This window comes from Podarcis gaigeae (assembly GCF_964106915.1).
Source record: "Podarcis gaigeae genome assembly, chromosome: 14".
NCBI lineage: Eukaryota > Metazoa > Chordata > Lepidosauria > Squamata > Lacertidae > Podarcis > Podarcis gaigeae.
This window is the reverse complement of record NC_139690.1, coordinates 38,708,751-38,726,679: the sequence shown is the minus strand read 5'-3', so window position 1 is coordinate 38,726,679 and position 17,929 is coordinate 38,708,751. Positions and strand designations below refer to the sequence as shown.

Genomic DNA, 17,929 nt, shown 5'->3' with positions numbered 1-17,929 from the left:
ATATCACATGGTCACACTGCATGTGAGTTTGGGGGGGAGGTTAGGGAGGAGGAGGAGGAATGAAGAAGGAAATGAAGCACTTAATATATATTCAGCACTATAACCAACATTGGTAAATTAGAGGACATGATGCTCCAGGAGAGGCTGGCTGGATTCTGCCCCAGGAAGGAAGCAGCTGTGAGACTGGGGGGAAGTAGAGGCAAGGCGAGCATGTATCAAGGGTTCAGATATGTGGATGGGCGCTCCCTCATAGGTTGGTATTGAGTACAGTTACACCTCGTGTTACAAACGCTGCAGGTTGCGTGTTTTCGGGTTATGGACCGTACCGAACCCAGAAGTACCGGAATGGGTTACTTCCGGGTTTTGGCTCTCGCGCATGTGCAGAAGTGCTAAAAATCGTGCTTTGCGCATGCGCAGAAGTGCCGAATCACGTCACGCATGTGCGCAGTCGCGGTGCTGCGGGTTGCGAACGCTGCGAGTAGTGAAGGTGCCTCCCGCACGGATCACATTCGCAACCTGAGGTTCCACTGTATAGGGTTTCTCTGGTTGAGTTCTTCAACCTTGGGTCCCCAGACTGTTTTTGACCACAACTCCCATCAACCCTGACCATTGGCTAAGTTGGCTGGGGGTGCTGGGAGTTGTGGTCCAACCACTGCTGGGAACCCGAAGTTGAAAAATCCTGGTCTAGCCTCTAGAGGACTTGTGGATGCTACTTAACTGGGTTTCCTCACTGAACAATTTTTATCACCTCCCCAACATTTCCAAATCAATGGATGGTGGCTTGGAATGGGTTTGCAAATACCAGTGATGGGTTGTCTGAAGCATGTCCTTGCCCCTGCACCCCTAAATGACTCATAAATTTTGTCTTCTGTCTGAAGTGAGGGGCAAGGGTTCTTGACTGGGCAACAACACAGCGAAGGTGCTCCAATGCAACTGTGCAGAAGGAAGGACTTCTCCCTATTGTGCTAAGCCTTGGAGAGGCTGGAAAAACAGCATTTCAGATCTTTCTGGTGTCTAAGAGATTCCCATCTCTTCTCCAAGCTCAGGAGAAGGACAGAGTTTATTCCACATTAGTAGAACACTGGTTCTTGTCCTTTAAAAAATGTGACTTAAAAAATTGAATTTTCTTAATTTAAGTGGTGTGTGAGTATGATCGTGGGTTGATAGTAAACCAAGTTTTACTCAGAGTAGACCTGTTAAAATTAACAGAACAATAAGCTTTTCCAAGACTAGTTTTGCCCAAGAAATAAGAAATGTAGTCATAAAATCCTAGTTTGTCTACATCTAATGGTAGCCCCCCCCAAAAAAATGTAATTTAAAGATTTTGTTCTGTGTTATAAGGTGGTCCTTCATTGTATCCTTAAAAGTTCTGATGCTGTTCACTACTTTCCATTCAGATTTATTCCTTGCATATGTATTGCATCTTTTCACAAGTCTTTAGTAGTCTTTTACCGGCACTTCTCTGAAGATCGTTTGTATCATTTTTCTTTGCCATTGAAGGACGTGTACTTTTTGCTTTTGAGTGTCTGGTTGAAAAAGTCAAAATTCACACTCATAATCCAGTGCAAAATAAGATGTTAAAAATCCACACCTTAAAAAAAGCTGACAGTTACCTCAGAGGCAGAATCACCCTTGTCGACATCCTTGTCTCTCCCTTTTCGCACACTAGCAGTGAAGCTGTTTCGTTTGGGCTGAATAAGAGAACACCACTTCCCTTAGCTGAACCTTGGCTACTGTCATGATCGCAGCTAGAGTAATCTGAACATTTATATTATCCAGAAGAGTTTGCAAGGTGTTCTAGAAGACATCTTCTTGAAATTAATAGAGTAGTCTGGCACGATGCCGGGTACAATCCATCTCCATCCCTTGAAGGCAATGGCAAAATGCCCAGGAAGTAGTTCACCATCCTGTCCTTCTGTGAAATAAAGAGTATTCAGTGCGATGCTGGGAATTTACAAGAATTGCCAATGTGTCTTGTGATTTTACCTAGAGCTGTGGTGAACTTTTCTTGGAATGCAATTTTCTGAGTGGATCTAAGAGAGTTTTGTTTCTTGTCCTTCTTGGGATTTTCTCCAAATAGTCCCTACCATTTGGGGAGACAACTGGCACACATACTCAGCCGATTTATGCTGGGAGGGAGGGCCTTACAAAATGGCGGCCAGGTTGCCAGCGCAGTGGATGCTGCCATTGGTTGTGGCAACCAAGGCAAGGGTGGGGGAAAGGGAAGCTGTGGCACTGCCCTATCCCCGAAAAAATGTGGGATATCTTATTCTCTTGTTGGATATATTTGGTGAAATTATCCTCCCAGTTTCTCTACTTGTGGAAGGTTTTGATCGGTCATGGATGATATGGCTGTCAACGACTCTCAACTCTGAATATTATGTCCTCGCTCCACTGTCAGAGGCAGTATGCACCTGAATTACAAGTGGGTAGAGTATTCAGGTATTGCAGATTCCCATAGGAATCCTGTTGCCCAGCATGAGAAAAGGATGTTGTACTAGATGTGGTCCATTTAACTGTGGTTAGACTGTTTTGTTGAGCCTGCAGTATGTTTTGTTTTATAGTACAAGTTTCATTTTATCATTGATACTGCTGATATTTTACTGTTGTGTTCTGTGGTTTGTAGTGACACAATTTGTCTCTTTTTATGTAAACCGCTCCGAAGCCACTTGCGACAAAAAGTGGTATATAAGAACTAGCAATTCTTCTTCTTGTTGTTGTTATTATTACCGTATTTATGTGAATCTAATGCGCCATCGAATCTAATGTGCACCTCAATTTTCAAAACCTTGAAACCAAAAAAGTAGGACTACATGGAATTGGCGGAAATGACTGGCAGAATCCGAGACCAGGGAGAAGAGTTGGTGGAAGAAGACTGGAAAAAGTTTAAAGATTATTTATGGAATTACTGTAAAATTAATGAATGTTAGGAAAATGTTGGAATGAGGTTATATGGCTTTAGTAGAAATGTTATAAGGAATTAAGGATAAATAGATTAATAGGGTATTAAAGGAAAAATATGGTTAGAATGTGTTAAGACAATTATAAGATTAAAAATAGAGGAAGATGGAAAGGAATTGCTGAAAAAATTAATAGAAGTGGAATACAAAAAGGGAGGTGTGAGGAGGTCGCGGAAACAAGTAAATGAAAGATAAGTTATTGAAAGTATTTGATGTGTTTTAAATTGTGTTTGTTTTGTTTTGTTAGTTTAATGTTAGTGTTTTGTTAGTGTAATGTAGTGTTTTTTTGTATTGTATTGTATTGTATTGTATTGTATGGTTTTTCTTTTCTGTAGTGTCTAAATTGTTGGGAAAGGCAATAAATATTATTTTAAAAAAACTAAAAAAACTAAACAAAAAAGTATTTGCTGGCAAATGTAAATGTGCCATCAATAATAATGCGCACCCTAATTTTTGTGACGTAATTTGGCCAAAAAAGAGAGGCAGCAATGCTTCTGAGTATCAGTTGCTAGAAACCACAGGAGCGGAGAGTGCTCTTGCGTTCGAATCCTGCTTGCTGGTTTCCCACAAGCATCGGGTCGGTGAATGTGAGGACAGGATGCTGGACTAGATAGGCCTTGGCCTCATCCAGCAGACTCATTTTGCGTTCCTATGGGGGGAAATAGGAATGTGCCTATATACTGCAAGCGTGTGAAGAGTACAGCAGTACCGTATCTCCTCCTGAATAACCTCTTCAGGGATGCCTCATGCATTTTGCTTTGGATTCTGTCAGCGTGGCCTGCGATTCGATTCTTGCTCTTTCATCCATAACTGAGGGGGCGTCGAAGTTAGTAAAGATTGAACATTGGGTCTTTTCATCTTGGAGATTAGGATGCACTTGCCATTTCTGCTGTGAGTCCTACTACTCTGAAGTCCTGCATTGGGGAGATAATCCAAAATAATATCTTGTATATATATTTACACGTATCTGTTGTTCCATCTGACTGTCTCAAAAGACAGAAAAGCAGTATTATTTCGCCCTGCACATTTCTGTGTGTTTCTCCACAATGGAGAAGAGGGAAGAAAACAAATGCCTGTAACTTTTGTCTTATTAACATTTTATTTAATATGAGAAACTAGTGCTGTAGTGGAGACGAAATGAAGAGGAGTGCAGCTCCAATATGTTTTTCTGGCATCATTTGCCAGAGCTTTGGTAACTAACGAATCCTTCTTGCTCTGGTGAGTGAATGAGGCGATAAGGAGGCTTTCAAGTTTGTTTGTAACAGATTAGCATAGGAGAAAGGGGGAGGGAATAATCGGGCAGAGCCTAGATGCATATTTTCTTTTCTTTGATGGGGTTTCCTGTTCCCCACCCCTAGCAAATTAAACAGTAACACTTCTTTGTAAGACTATTTACACTTCCAATTAAAAGTCAAAGGTTGCACTTCAGGTGCCTGGATATCTTTTGTTTAAAGCTTGGTGTGTTTTACAAGTCTTACTCCCAGGAAGCTATGCATAGGATTGCAGTTACCCTCATCCTAATAAAATGGGGTATTGTGCTATGTACACCGAATCCTTAAGTTGTGGGTTGTGTGTGTGTAGACAGAGAAGAGAATGAGATAGGGGTGGGTGTGTGTGTTTGTGACAGATTAGCATGGAAGAAATCACAAAATCAGGAAAATAGTCATATATAGTCAACACAGATGCCTGCATTAAAATAATAATAATTCCTTGGTCAAGGGAGTAGCTTGGGAACTGTCATGATGAGTTCCTGCAATTCAAAATGACGACGCAGCATGTAATATGAACAGAAATATAAATTAAAGAAAATGAAATAATGCATCCCCAATTTTTATTTTTATTTCATTTTGTTTAATGTTTAGATTTCTGTTCATATTACATGCTGCGTTGTAAGCTGCCCTGTTGGCCTCAAGGAAAGTATGGGATATTAAATAATAATAATAAAAAATAATAATCCTCAGTATTCTTTTAAATGTTGAGAAATGTTGTGGGTATCAGCAAGCAGAGCCAATGACCAGGGATAATGGGCGTTAACAATTCAGCAACATGGGGGGGGGGGCAAAGGTACCCGGCACCTGGTATATAGGAAGCTGCCTTATATACCAGATCAGGTTATTGATCCTCCTAATGGCCAGGGGCCGGATCCGGATCAATCGCTTTCTAAATCCGGCCCGGAATCAGTGTTTTTTTACATGAGTAGAATGTGTCCTTTTATTTAAAATGCATCTCTGGGCTATTTGTGGAGCATAGGAATTCGTTCACCCCCCCCCATTATAGTCCGGCCCCCCACAAGGTATGAGGAATAGCGGACCGGCCCCCTGTTGAAAATGTTTGTTGACCCCTGCTCTAGCCCAATACCATCTTGTAGTGTGTCTGGCAGCTGGTCTCCAGGGCCTCCAGCAGAGCCTCTATCTCATTACCAGCTTGCTACCTCCTGATCCTTTTAACTGCAGATGCCAGGGTTTCCTCAGAGGAAGTGTGGCTTGCAAAGCAAGGCCCATTCCACTGAGCTCTAGTCCTTCCCCATTTAATTAGATGGCACCTTTTCGCTCTCGTAACAGCAGATTTTAAATCCCCGTCAGACTCTGCTCCAGAGCTGGGGTGAATTATACAGGTAGCTGTGGCACAGACTGTTCCAGTTAAATTAAGCTGGCCTGGAAGCTAGGCACACCGTGCTTTTAAAATCCATGAGGTAAACATGGATGAATATACTTTTGTTTCTGATATTGCCGGTTCTCTTCTCTCCCATCATTTCTTCCAGGAATGCCAGTAGAGTTTTAAATCCCTGAGCACGCAACCTGAGCGTTTGTGTGTGGGAGAGATATGAAATCCTGTATTTGGCTAAGAAAGCTAAGAAAGAGTGTAGATAGATGCTGCCGTCATATTATCTGAATTACAAGTGAGTGGCTTGTTCTTTAGTAGCTGCTGATAGAAACTATCTAGACTGCACAAGCAGAGTTGAGAGATGTGTCGCTCAGCTTTAAGGATGTGTCAAAACAGAAGCGGATCTTCATCTTTTAATGATGGTGTGTATTTGATTCTGTAGAAAGAGAATAACATCAGAGTTAGACCAAATGTTGGCCTACATGCAGGACATCTGTTTGCTCTCTGGTCCGACTTTCAGGATTTCAGGTAGACACGGTTTTCAAGCGAAAAAAGAAAGCGACTTCTCTTTGGCCCAGAGCTTCCAAGTGAGAGAATTGCAGAGAACTAAGGTTATTCCCCTATCCAGAAAACATTTCCTTGGCAGAGTAGACCATCTCTCTCATTTTTGCTCCATAATCCACCTGTCTGGCTTGAAGTCAGTCTCAATGAAGTGTGTGTAATAGGTTCTGACCATCTAGCCTCGACAAGTACTCGGGTGGCTTCATTCTGTGCTACCTGAAGTTTAGGGGTTCGGTTTATTTTTATTTATTTGTTAATCTCATATGTGTGTGCTTAATTTTTTCGGTATGTAGAAGGGAAAGCTTTCAAGGACTAGAGGTTTTTATTATCTATCTATATATATCTATATATCTATATCTATCATCTATCTATATAGATCTATCATCTGTCTGTCTATCTATCATCTATCTATCTATCATCTATCTATCTATCTATCTATCTATCTATCTATCTATCTATCATCTATCTCTATCTATCTATCTATCATCTATCTATCTAATTACTATTCATTAAATTTGTAGACCACTCTTCATCACTTGGCAGTTAACAACATAAAATAAATAAATATGGAGATCTGGGAAAGGCATTGCTGCTGTTTTAGCAGAGGCATTCTGAATTGATTCCAAAAACAGAGATGTAACTTGAAGGACAGCCAAACAAGATGCACAACTTCAGTTGGCCCTCGGAGTGCATCTATGTAACTGTTTTTCATGCGGGCGAAATAGTCTTTATTATTGCATCCCTCTAAAATTCATGCCTCATCTAAATCTCGTTAACATATTTTCAAATTAATGCATCTGATCGTTTGCCAAATGTCTGCCATTTGTAGAGAATGGTATCAAAATTTATGTGGCCAGTTCTGCCTCATAACTGCGCAAATAGCCCCATTTACATTTCCGCAGGTGTCATGTCTGGCCCATCAGCGCCGAAGACGTGAATCGATTAGTTGCGGACTCTTTAAGAAAGACATAAAATAGCCATTATATTTCATGTCCTATCAAGTCACAGTTAACAAGTATTAATGGAAGCAATTTAGGCTTAAGAATGATCTGATATTTTAAGGAGGCAATTCTACATCAGAGAGGACATTTTCACTTATTGAGTGTGTGCCTATTTATTTATTTATATTTAAAAGTTAGAGAAAAGGATATGGGCACTAGAAGGAGGTTATTTTTATAGGAGCTGCCTATGAAGCCAGATATCAAAGGCCCAGCTCATAATACAGTGGACCCTTGGGTTTTGTTACCTTTGGGTAACGTAACTTTTGGGTTGCGAACATGGCAAACCCGGAAGTGTACAGTTCCGGGTTTCGCTGTGCGCACATGTGCAGAAGCATTCTATCATGCTGTATGCATGTGCAGAAGCGGCGCCTCATGTTGCAGACTTTTCGGGGTACGTCCAGACCCCCGGAACAAATTAAGTTCGTATTTGGAGGGTCCACTGTAGTAACCAAAAGTATTAAATACAACTGGGGCAACCTGTTTTCGCAGAATTTATATCCCATGCCATGGACTAGCTGAATGCAGAGGGAGTGGTGGGGAGGCACCAGCTGGGCAACCCCCAAGGGGACCCCCAGGGGAAGAAAGCTCAGAGCCAGGGGACTGGTGGGGGGATGACGATAAGTGGTCAGGGGAAGAAGAGAGAGCGGACTGGGAGGAGGAGGTGTCAGAAGCTGAAGAGGCAACAGGGTTTAGTGAGCAGGAAGGGGCTGGGGCAGAGAGCAGTGCAGATTCGGAGGCTGGAGGGGAGTGGGGCCAAGAGACAGAGATGAGTCTCACCCTCCTGCTGCGACCAGCTCCCCTACCTCCGGCCTCCCAGAACACACAAAGAAGTGAAGACGTCAGAGCAATGAGAGGCAAGCCGAAGGAGCCTCAGGTTGCTGGGGAAGGAACTGTGGGAGGAGCCTTAGAGAAGGCTGGGAGCTTCAGACTCACAGGGGCAAGCCCTACGGAGAAGTGTTGTTGGGATCGCTAGGCCTGTGCTGTTTTGGTTTCTCAGAATAAAGAGTTCACTCCACTGACACTGTTTTTTTTTATTACTGACCTACTCCTGACTGTCTCCTGCCCCCACCCTTCAATGAATACTTTGATGTTGGCTTATAGTGCGTCTGACCATTGGTCTACCTAGCTTAGTATTGTTGCTACAGGGAAAAGCAGTACAGTGGTACCTCGAGTTAAGTACTTATTTTGTTCCAGAGGTCTGTTCTTAAACTGAAGCCCACTTTAGCTAATGGGGCCTCCTGCTGTCGCTGCACCGCCGGAGCACGATTTCTGTTCTCATCCTGAAGCAAAGTTCTTAACCTGGGTTAACGGAGTCTGTAACCTGAAACGTCTGTAACCAGAGGTACCAGTGTAGCTCTGTGACAGAGCATCTGCTTTGGATGAAGGACATCCCAGCTTCAGTCCCCAACGTTTCCAGGGAGAGACCCCTGTCTGAATCGCCAGAGAGTCTCTGACAGTCACTATAAATACTGAGCAAGATAGACCAGTGGACTGACTTAGCATAAGACAGCTTCTTGTGTTCCTATGCCATCTCTGACTGGCAGCGCCTTCTCAGATTCTTCTGTCCAGAGATGCTGGCGATCAAACATGGGACCTTCTGCGTATAAAGCAGGCATAGGCAAACTTGGTCCTCCAGATGTTTTGGGACTACAACTCCCATCATCCCTAGCTAATAGGACCAGTAGTCAGAGAAGATGGGAATTGTAGTCCCAAAACATATGGAGGGCCAGGTTTGCCTATGCCTGATATAAAGCATGTGCTCTAACACTGTTTTGACGCTCCATGTAGTTCTCATCACTTCAATTATTGCCTTTAAAAAATAAAGGGGGAGGGGAAGCTTGCAGTGGTGTACTGAAAAATCACCAGACTTCGTGTGCTGCAGGGTCACTTCCCTAGGTAGCATTTGAAACAGTCTCCTGCCATTGGCATGTGTGAATCAGGCCTGAGAGATGCAACTTGCAAGGCAGGAATGGAAGGAGACTTCTGGGCAAGCAGTCTATGAAGAGGACCTTGACATGGTTGAGGAGGAGTGAAGCAGCTCAGTGAGTACATTGAAAAAGGAGCAGGTAATCGGATCATTGTGTACAGAAGAGAGAGCATGGACGGAGGTGTAATGGAAAATGGAAGGGAGGGTGTAGTCAAAGGTGACTCCAAGGTTGTGTGGAGAAATGACAGAAGCATTTCCCCCCAGCAATGGATAGTTTCGGAAGTGAGAGTGAATTTGCTGGCAAGATTAACAGCCTTGTCTAGCATATCTCAGTGGAGACAGACATCTTGTCAGCAAGACAAGACTTCTGGAATTGGATTGAAAGATGTAGAACAGCAGGCTCGGGTGTCATCAGTGATGACTGCAGAAACTGTGAATGTGATAATCTTCCTTGACTCTTATTAAGATTGGGTTGCTAGATACTCCTTCGGGGGGGGGGGATAGACTAAGGGTAGATGATCTATTTCTTGGATGATTCTGTTCTATTTTAGGCCCCATCTGCACTATATGTTTAAAGCAGTATCATATCACTTTAAATATTCATGGTTGCCCCCAAAGAATTCTGGGGACTGTAGTTTAAGGGTGCCGAGAGTTGTTAGGAGACCCCTATTCTCACAGAGCTACACTTCAGAGTTTCAGAGCTACAATTCAGAGACAGGGTGGTGTAGTGCTTAGTGTTGGACAAGAACCTGGCAGACCAGGGTTCGAATCCCCACTCGGCCAAGAAACTTGCTGCGTTAACGTAACTGCCTTTCAGCCTAACCAACCTCACAGCATTGTTGTGGGGATTAAATGAAGAAGGGGAGAACCATGTATATCACCTCGGTTGGAGTGTGTGTGGGGAAAGATGGGATATAAATGCAATAAATAAAATTTTACAAATTGAAGAAATTCCCAGCGGGGCTTAATAATAAACCCATCTTTTGAAGAAACTCTGGGATTTGTAGCTCTGTGAGAGGAATAGGGGTCTCTTAACAACTCTCAACACCCTTAACAAACTATAGACCCCAGGATTCTTTGGGCAAAGCAAGTGACCATTTTAAGTGGTAATAAAGTGCTTTAAATGCAGGTTGGGCCTCATTCTTAGCGCAGTGACACACACAAGAACTCCACCCCCCACTTCTGTCTAGATAGGGTTAATATGATTATGATACACTGATTTGAGTTGTTATGTGATGCATGTTTTTGTAGATTACATAGCAATTTGCAAACTCAAAAAACAAATTGACTCCAGTTTCACAGTGCTGGTTATCTCTCAGCCTTAATGCTTAAGCCTTCTTTTGTTAGGAAAATGCATCAGTGACTTAAATCTCTGAAACTAATGGGAGCAAAATGATTCTAATAAATTTTTAAATATATAGCTTGGAGACGATTTCCCAAAAGTGCATTCCAAATAACGTGCAGTGATATTTTTTAAACATGTCATTCTGAATGCAATTTAGCTTTGGCTTGTATACCTGTTTAAATAAGAGCAGCGAAGTACTTGAAAATCTTGTCACATTTATTGACTTAGTTACTTTCTCCTAGAATCTTCTTGTGCTCATAAGGCAAGAAGAATAAAATAAATAAATGTTAAGCCTGCTTTGAGACACTTCATAACTCTTTCAAGTGAAGTTTGTTGCTGATGTGGTTGTCTGAATATTCTGTTTGGAAGGAAGTAAAATGTTTGCTAAAATACACAAGTTTGTGAAGTGCTACAAGATTGTCTTGTCACTACAGGGCATTGTGGGAAATAAAAATGGCGGCTCCACCATACCCAGCCAGGGCAGGTGTCAGTGGTGGAGAGGTTTTCCCGGTCAGGAGCATCCCAGACTCTTGAGATTTCAGGACCTAAACCTGAGACCTAGAAATGGCCCACAGTGGTGCATACCCTCCAACATTTCTCTGATGAAAATAGGGACATTCCATTCCATAATGATAATTTTACTATTTATACCCCACACATCTTTCTGGGTTGTCCCAGCTACTCTGGGCAGCTTCCAACATATATAGAAACATAATAAAACATTTAAAAAACCTTCCCTATACAGGATTGCCTTCAGACGGCTCGGATAAATGAATGAAAATAGAGACAGTTTAAGGATCAAATCAGAAACTGGGACGGCTTCTCTAAATCAGGGACATCCCTGGAAAATAGGGACACTTGGAGGGTCTGGTGGTGTAATTAAGTATGACGCGTTAAGCATTAACTACAGTCACTGAGAGCATATCATTGAAATAAAAAATAATGACTGAGTACCTATGTCACTGGTTGGACATTAAGATAGAAAGCTAAATGGAGTGTTCATTCCTTCTCACCTGCTTAGGGAGTCTGTGTTGGGAAGACACTCCTTCCGAAGGAAAGGGTTTCTGCATTAGACCCTGGCGTGTCATAATCCAGTGGCCTTCATGTAGTTCATAGCTCTGTTAGCTTGTGAAAAATAACTTCTGTAATTGTCAGAGGTCAAATGAAACACAAGTTGTGAAAGGATTTTAAGAATATTTTTTGGTCTGTCCTAAAATCATGGTTGGAAGATTTTAAGCTGCGCAAATAAACCACTAAGGATGATATTTAATTTTTGCAAAGAGTAAACCCACTGAATAATAACAACAACAGCAACAACAACAACATATTTATTTATACCTTGCCTTTTTCCCCTCACAAGAAAATGAACAAGACTAAGTTAGGTCCATTAATTTCTCCACTTAACTGTTCTTAATTTTTAAAATGGTTGTAACCTGTCCAGGGACCTGCTGGTGAAAGGTAATACATTTAACAATAATGATAATTTTTCAGGCAGACAAAATCTGGAACCTCTGTTTTTGTGCCCACCTTCCAGTTGTTTATTTGAACATGATACCGGGTAAAATAGCTTTAGCCGAAAGCAAACTTTGGACTTATTTTAAAAACACACACTTTGAGCTTTATGTCAGCTTGGATGCCTTTAAAAGAGGATTAAACAAATTCATGGAGGATAAGGCTGTCAGTGGTTACCAGCCACAATGACTATGCCTTCCCCCCCATAGTCAGAGGCAACAATGCTTCCGAATACCAGTTGCTAGAAACCATAGGAGGAGAGAGTGTTGTTAGGTTTGAGTTCTGCTTGCAGATTTTCTACTGGCATCTGTTTGGCCACTCTGAGAACAGGACACTGAACTAGATGAGTCACTAGCCTGATCCAACAGGCCCTTCTTGTGTTCTTGTGTCAGGCTTCAAGCTGGTGTGTGTGTGTGTGTTTATTTATTGACCTCAAACTACAGGGTAGAAGCACCCCACCAGGCTGGTACAAAAGTGTAAATACAGTGGTACCTCGGGTTACAGACGCTTCAGGTTACAGACTCTGCTAACCCAGAAATAGTACCTCAGGTTAAGAACAGTTTCAGGTTAAGAACGGACCTCCAGAGCGAATTAAGTTCTTAACCCGAGGTACCACTGTACTATGGTTAACAGTGCTGCCCTCTCTGCCTCTGCTGTGTCAGACCACAACTTGGGTTAGCGGGATTTGGGGTTGTCCTGGGTATTTTTAAGGACGTGTGAAATCACTGGGGCACGGGGCCTGGAGAGAGGAAGGTTATGATTTCAGGTCAAAGCTTAAGCGAGGAAGGCAAGTTGAAGTACATTGTGTGAAGTATTTCTAGCGTTGATAAAAAGAAATTCGAGGTGGGATAGTATGCTCTCTGTTGCTGTTGTAGCAGTCACTTGAGAACAAGAAAATGAGTGAGATGTTTTCAAAGGGCAGCTGAAATCACCTTGAGCTTTTGAAGCAAGGAGGGGCGGGGAATTCCTGTATGTTTCTGCAATTTTCTGAAAATTGCAAATTAAGATTCACTGCCTTTTTATATGCTGCCTTTCTGCAAAGGCACTTAAGGTACTCTTCACTTTAAAAGGACACACACATGCACCGTAATTAAGCTTCTGTCTGCCTGAGCGCATGGGTCTTCTTAGCTCAGTGGTAGATCATCCATCTTGGATGCTGGGTGTACCAGGTTCAGTCCCCAGCATTTCCAGGTATGGCTGGGAAAATCCCATATCTGAAAACCTGAAGAGGCACTACCAGTCAGTGTACTGAGCTAGACGGACCAAAGGTTTGATGTGGTATAACGCATTTTCATAGGTTCCCATATCCCTAGTTCCTAGGAAGGGACAGAAAGAGCTGCTCCTGTAGGACTCCCATTCATCACTGATCCTCAGAGGCTTCCCCATTCCTGTGAATACTTATTTGCTTGCCCTCTTCTTCTGGGTCCAGTCTACGCAGCCACCCAAAGGGAGAGTGGAAGGCAAGCAAATGGTGACGCTCCCATTTCCCAACTCTTGTCATTGTTCACTTGCTTGGATAGGAAATGACAGCAAATAGCTGTCCCGTTGTGGTAGGTAAGTAAAGCTGTTTGTTGTTGGCATGCATCTGTCTTGAGAAACATCGTAGTGCGTCTCAAGGGGGTGAAGTCAAACCACGACATTGGTGCTGACCTTTAAAGCCCTAAACGGCCCCGGTCCTCTATACCTGAAGGAGTGTCTCCACCCCCATCGTTCAGCCCAGACACTGAAATCCAGCGCTGAGGGCCTTCTGGCGGTTCCCTCATTGTGAGAAGTGAGGTTACAGGGAACCAGACAGAGGGCCTTCTTGGTAGTGGCGCCCTCCCTGTGGAATGCCCTCCCTTCAGATGTGAAGGAAATAAGCAGCTATCTTATCTTTAAAAGACATCTGAAGGCAGCCCTGTTTAGGGAAGTTTTTAATATTTAATTAATTAATGTATTGTTTTTAACACTAGATTGGGAGCCGCCCAGAGTGGCTGGGGAAACTCAGCCAGATGGACGGGGTATAAATAAATTATTATTATTATTATTATTATTATTATTATTATTATTATTATTATTAGCAGCACCAAAGTGACCTCCCCAAGGCGCAAGTCTGGGCAGTGTGTATGGTGGTCCTGGGCTGCCCAGACGAAAAGACCTCCCTCTTGACTTCACTGATGTGTGTCATGGGCCATGAATCAGCTTCATCTGCTGAACAGCAGCCTAAAGGGGGAGAAGGCTGAAGCCAGGTGGTTCTCATCAGTGCCTCCTCCTCTATGTCCTTGAAGGCTGATCAAGTGCAGATGGAGTCACTCTGCCTTCTCCCCCTTCAGGCTGCTGTTGAGCAGGTGAAGTTGACTCCTGGCCCACAACACACTGATTCAAAGGAAAAGCAGAGCAATACATTTGGCACCTGCTTGGCTTCAGGAGTTGCTGGAAGGAGATGGCGTTCATGGCACCCTCCAACCGTCTTAGGGACTCCACTCCAGATTTGTGTAGAGTTTGCTCCAGAGCTTTCCAAACTTTTCATTCTGGTGACAACACTTTTTAGTCATGCATCATTTCACAACACAGTGTTTTCCTTTTCCTTGATGGGCCACCTTCCCAGGTTGACGAGCCCCGCCTGCCTCTCACTTCCCTCTACAGCAGGCATAGGCAAACTCAGCCCTCCAGATGTTTTGGGACTACAACTCCCATCATCCCTGACCACTGGTCCTGTTAGCTAGGGATGATGGGCGTTGTAGTCCCAAAAATTCTGGAGGGCCGAGTTTGCCTATGCCTGCTCTACAGCATGTGCAGAAACTGCCTTCTGGACCACTGGATCCACGATAGGTCTTGTCTGCTCAATCCATCGGAGCCTGTCTTCACATGCAGGGCGTGTCCCTAATTCACTGATAGTTTGAGACCCATTGGCTGCCCTCACCTGGTTTAGCTGGCCAGTGGAAGCCGTTCCAGGGTGTGGCTGCTGTCACATTCTGACAGCTTCAAGGAGCCACCGTTGAGAGCTGAATGCAAGGTGGGGATGTGTTAAATTATGCTCATAGAGCTAACTTGATAAATTTAAAGCCAGGGCAGCCCTCTTTGGTTGTATTTAAAAAAGAAAAGAAAAAAAGAATGGACTAGACATGTTTCCACAGTATGCTCTGACTTCACTGAGTTTGAGTCCTGATCCATCTTCTGGTATAAAAAATGAAAGTGCTCCCTTAGCTATTGTTCCCTAAGACTTCCCTCCTTAGCAGCTTGTTTTGCCAGGCTGAACAGCAAATGATTACATTAGAGCAGAGTGTAGTTTTTGGTGCTCAGCGGAATGCAGTAATCAGGGTGTCTATGTTGCAAAATAAAAAAAAAAATGTCTTTTTAATGATCTATTTAGCTGGCTGGATAACACAGAGAATCATGCTGCTTATAGTAGCCTGTGGAAGGGACAGTGTTAGGAACGTCTTCGACGAAACACCTCAGCCCGTGTTAACCATCTGTTAGGCAATAATGTCGGTTTAAGACCAGCTGTGATTTGCAAAACCTCAAATTCCTGGTGGAACTTTGCTCTCCTGTTTTGGTTTTGAGTTTATCAATCAGAATTTGTGAATCTCCAGTTACTTGGGCTTCCATTCCTGCAACCTGCAAAGGAAGAAAAATGTACCACAAAGAAAATATCTGTATCCACAGATAAAGGTTTAGTGTGCTCTTGTAGCTGAATGATGCTGTAGTGTTCAGAAGTAGTAGCTATAGATCATGGGTAGGCAAACTAAGGTCGGGGGCCCGGATCCGGCCCAGTCACCTTCTCAATCCGGCCCGCGACGGTCCGGGAATCAGAGTGTTTTTACATGAGTAGAACGTGTCCTTTTATTTAAAATGCATCACTGGGTTATTTGTGGGGCATAGGAATTCGTTCATTTTTTTTCTTTTCAAAATATGGTCCGGCCCTCCACAAGGTCTGAGGGACAGTGGACTGGCCCCCTGCTGAAAAAGTTTGCTGAGCCCTGCTATACATGGAGTAGTCTCCCTGGATGGAGCTGCAGCTTTCCACCCTGGACTCTAAAAAGAGAGGCTGCAGATGGAAGTGTCTTCATCATGGTGCCATTCTGCCTGTGGAACACACTCCCTAAGGACCTTTGCCCATTTGCCATCAATACAAGTTTAGAAACTGTAGCTAAACAAAGGTGTTTCAGATAATTTGTTCTCACATTACGGTGCAAATAATGAATTTTAAAAATAATTTCCCAGATGGAGTTCTTTTCAAGTCATGGTTCCTGTTAACTTTCTGATGAATTTGCATAAGAATCCCCAAATAGTGATTTTTGCAAGACCATTAAGTAGGTCCATAAAGGTTTCCTCTTCATTGAGCATCCATATCTCCTGTGAGAGTTTTTAAGCTGACAAAAACAAGAGTGTGTAATGTATTTTACCAATTAGTCAGTACTTATTGGTCTCTTTAGAACAATTACCAGTTTGATTCTTCAAATTTGAGACATGGATGTTTTTTCCAAAATACAATCATAGGTGCAAACCTACTTGGCTATACAGTATTTTCTGACTTTCCTATTTTTATTTTTTTGCACTCTTAAGTGTTGCAATGAAAGAAGAGATCAGTTAAGCAGCACTAAGCTCCAGAGATTTGTGTCGTGAACCAATGTCTGACTGAGTTGCTTTGGATTAAATGGAACTTTCTTTGGGCCAATTTCTGCTCCAAGATCTTGCACTAATAAAGGAATGCATAGTGTTGTTTATTAAAGGTAAAGGGACCCCTGACCATTAGGTCCAGTCGTGACTGACTCTGGGGTTGTGGCATTCATCTCGCTTTATTGGCCGAGGGAGGCGGTTTACAGCTTCTGGGTCATGTGGCCAGCATGATTAAGCCGCATCTGGCGAGCCAGAGCAGCGCACGGAAACACCATTTACCTTCCCGCTGGAGTGGTACCTATTTATCTACTTGCACTTTTTTGGCATGCTTTCGAACTGCTAGGTTGTCAGGAGCAGGGACCGAGCAGTGGCAGCTCACCCCGTTGCGGGGATTCGAACTGCCGACCTTCTGATCGGCAAGTCCTAGGCTCTGTGGTTTAACCCACAGCACCATCCGCGTCCCGTGTTGTGTATTAGGGTTACATTATTAAAAACCCTGACCTATCAGCAAACACAAGCAAAGGGGGTGAAAAATGGAGTGTGATGGATCAGGATTAAGAACATAAGAGTCCTGATGGTTCAGGCCAGTAGCCCATCTAGTCCAGCATTCTGTTCTCAGAGTGGCCAACCAGATGTCTCTGGGAAACAAGCAAGCACTCTTTGGGGAGCAAATTCCATAGTTCAGTTATGCACTGCATGAATAAGTATTTTCTTATACCTGTCCTGAATTTTCCATCATTCCCTTTTCACTGAACGTTCATGAGTTCTAGTGTTCTGAGATGAGGGAGAAATATTTTCTTCTATCCTCTTTCTCCACACCAGGATGTCTTGCACACAGTCCTAATGACTTTCTGACATTGTCTCTTTTCATACAATCAAATTTTGCTTCAAAAGGGCAGCCATAAAAAATATCCATAGTGTATTTGGGTAGCACTACAGGTGGCGCTGTTGGTTAAACTACAGAGCCTAGGACTTGCCAATCAGAAGGTTGGCGGTTCGAATCCCCGCGACGGGGTGAGCTCCCGTTGCTCGGTACCTGCTCCTGCCAACCTAGCAGTTCAAAAGCACGTTAAGTGCAAGTAGATAAATAGGTACCGCTCTGGCGGGAAGGTAAACAGCATTTCTATGCACTGCTCTGGTTCTCAAGAAGCGGCTTAGTCATGCTGGCCACATGACCCGGAAGCCGTACGCCGGCTACCTCGGCCAGTAAAGCGAGAGGAGCACCACAACCCCAGAGTCGGCCATGACTGGACCTAATGGTCAGGGGTCCCTTTACCTTTACCTTTACCGTTATCTGTATTTCTTCTACCCAAATTACAAGAGTGCTTGAATTAACCAGGTCTGAATTTACCTGTGACGGCTGAGTGAAGAGCACGGGATGGGATGTTGAGCAATTTTCTAGAACCTCACTTATTTCACG

The 17,929-nt window shown here is 43.3% G+C and overlaps 1 protein-coding gene and 1 long non-coding RNA gene across 6 annotated transcripts in view; one reads left to right on the top strand and one right to left on the bottom strand.

Annotated features, from left to right (window-relative positions):
- The window catches only part of LOC310831357, a 126,746-nt gene that overhangs the window by 43,191 nt on the left and 65,626 nt on the right, over positions 1 to 17,929 (bottom strand). The gene's annotated exons all lie outside the window — the stretch shown is intronic.
- The window catches only part of SNX29 (sorting nexin 29), a 229,334-nt gene that overhangs the window by 153,867 nt on the left and 57,538 nt on the right, over positions 1 to 17,929 (top strand). The window lies entirely within an intron of this gene.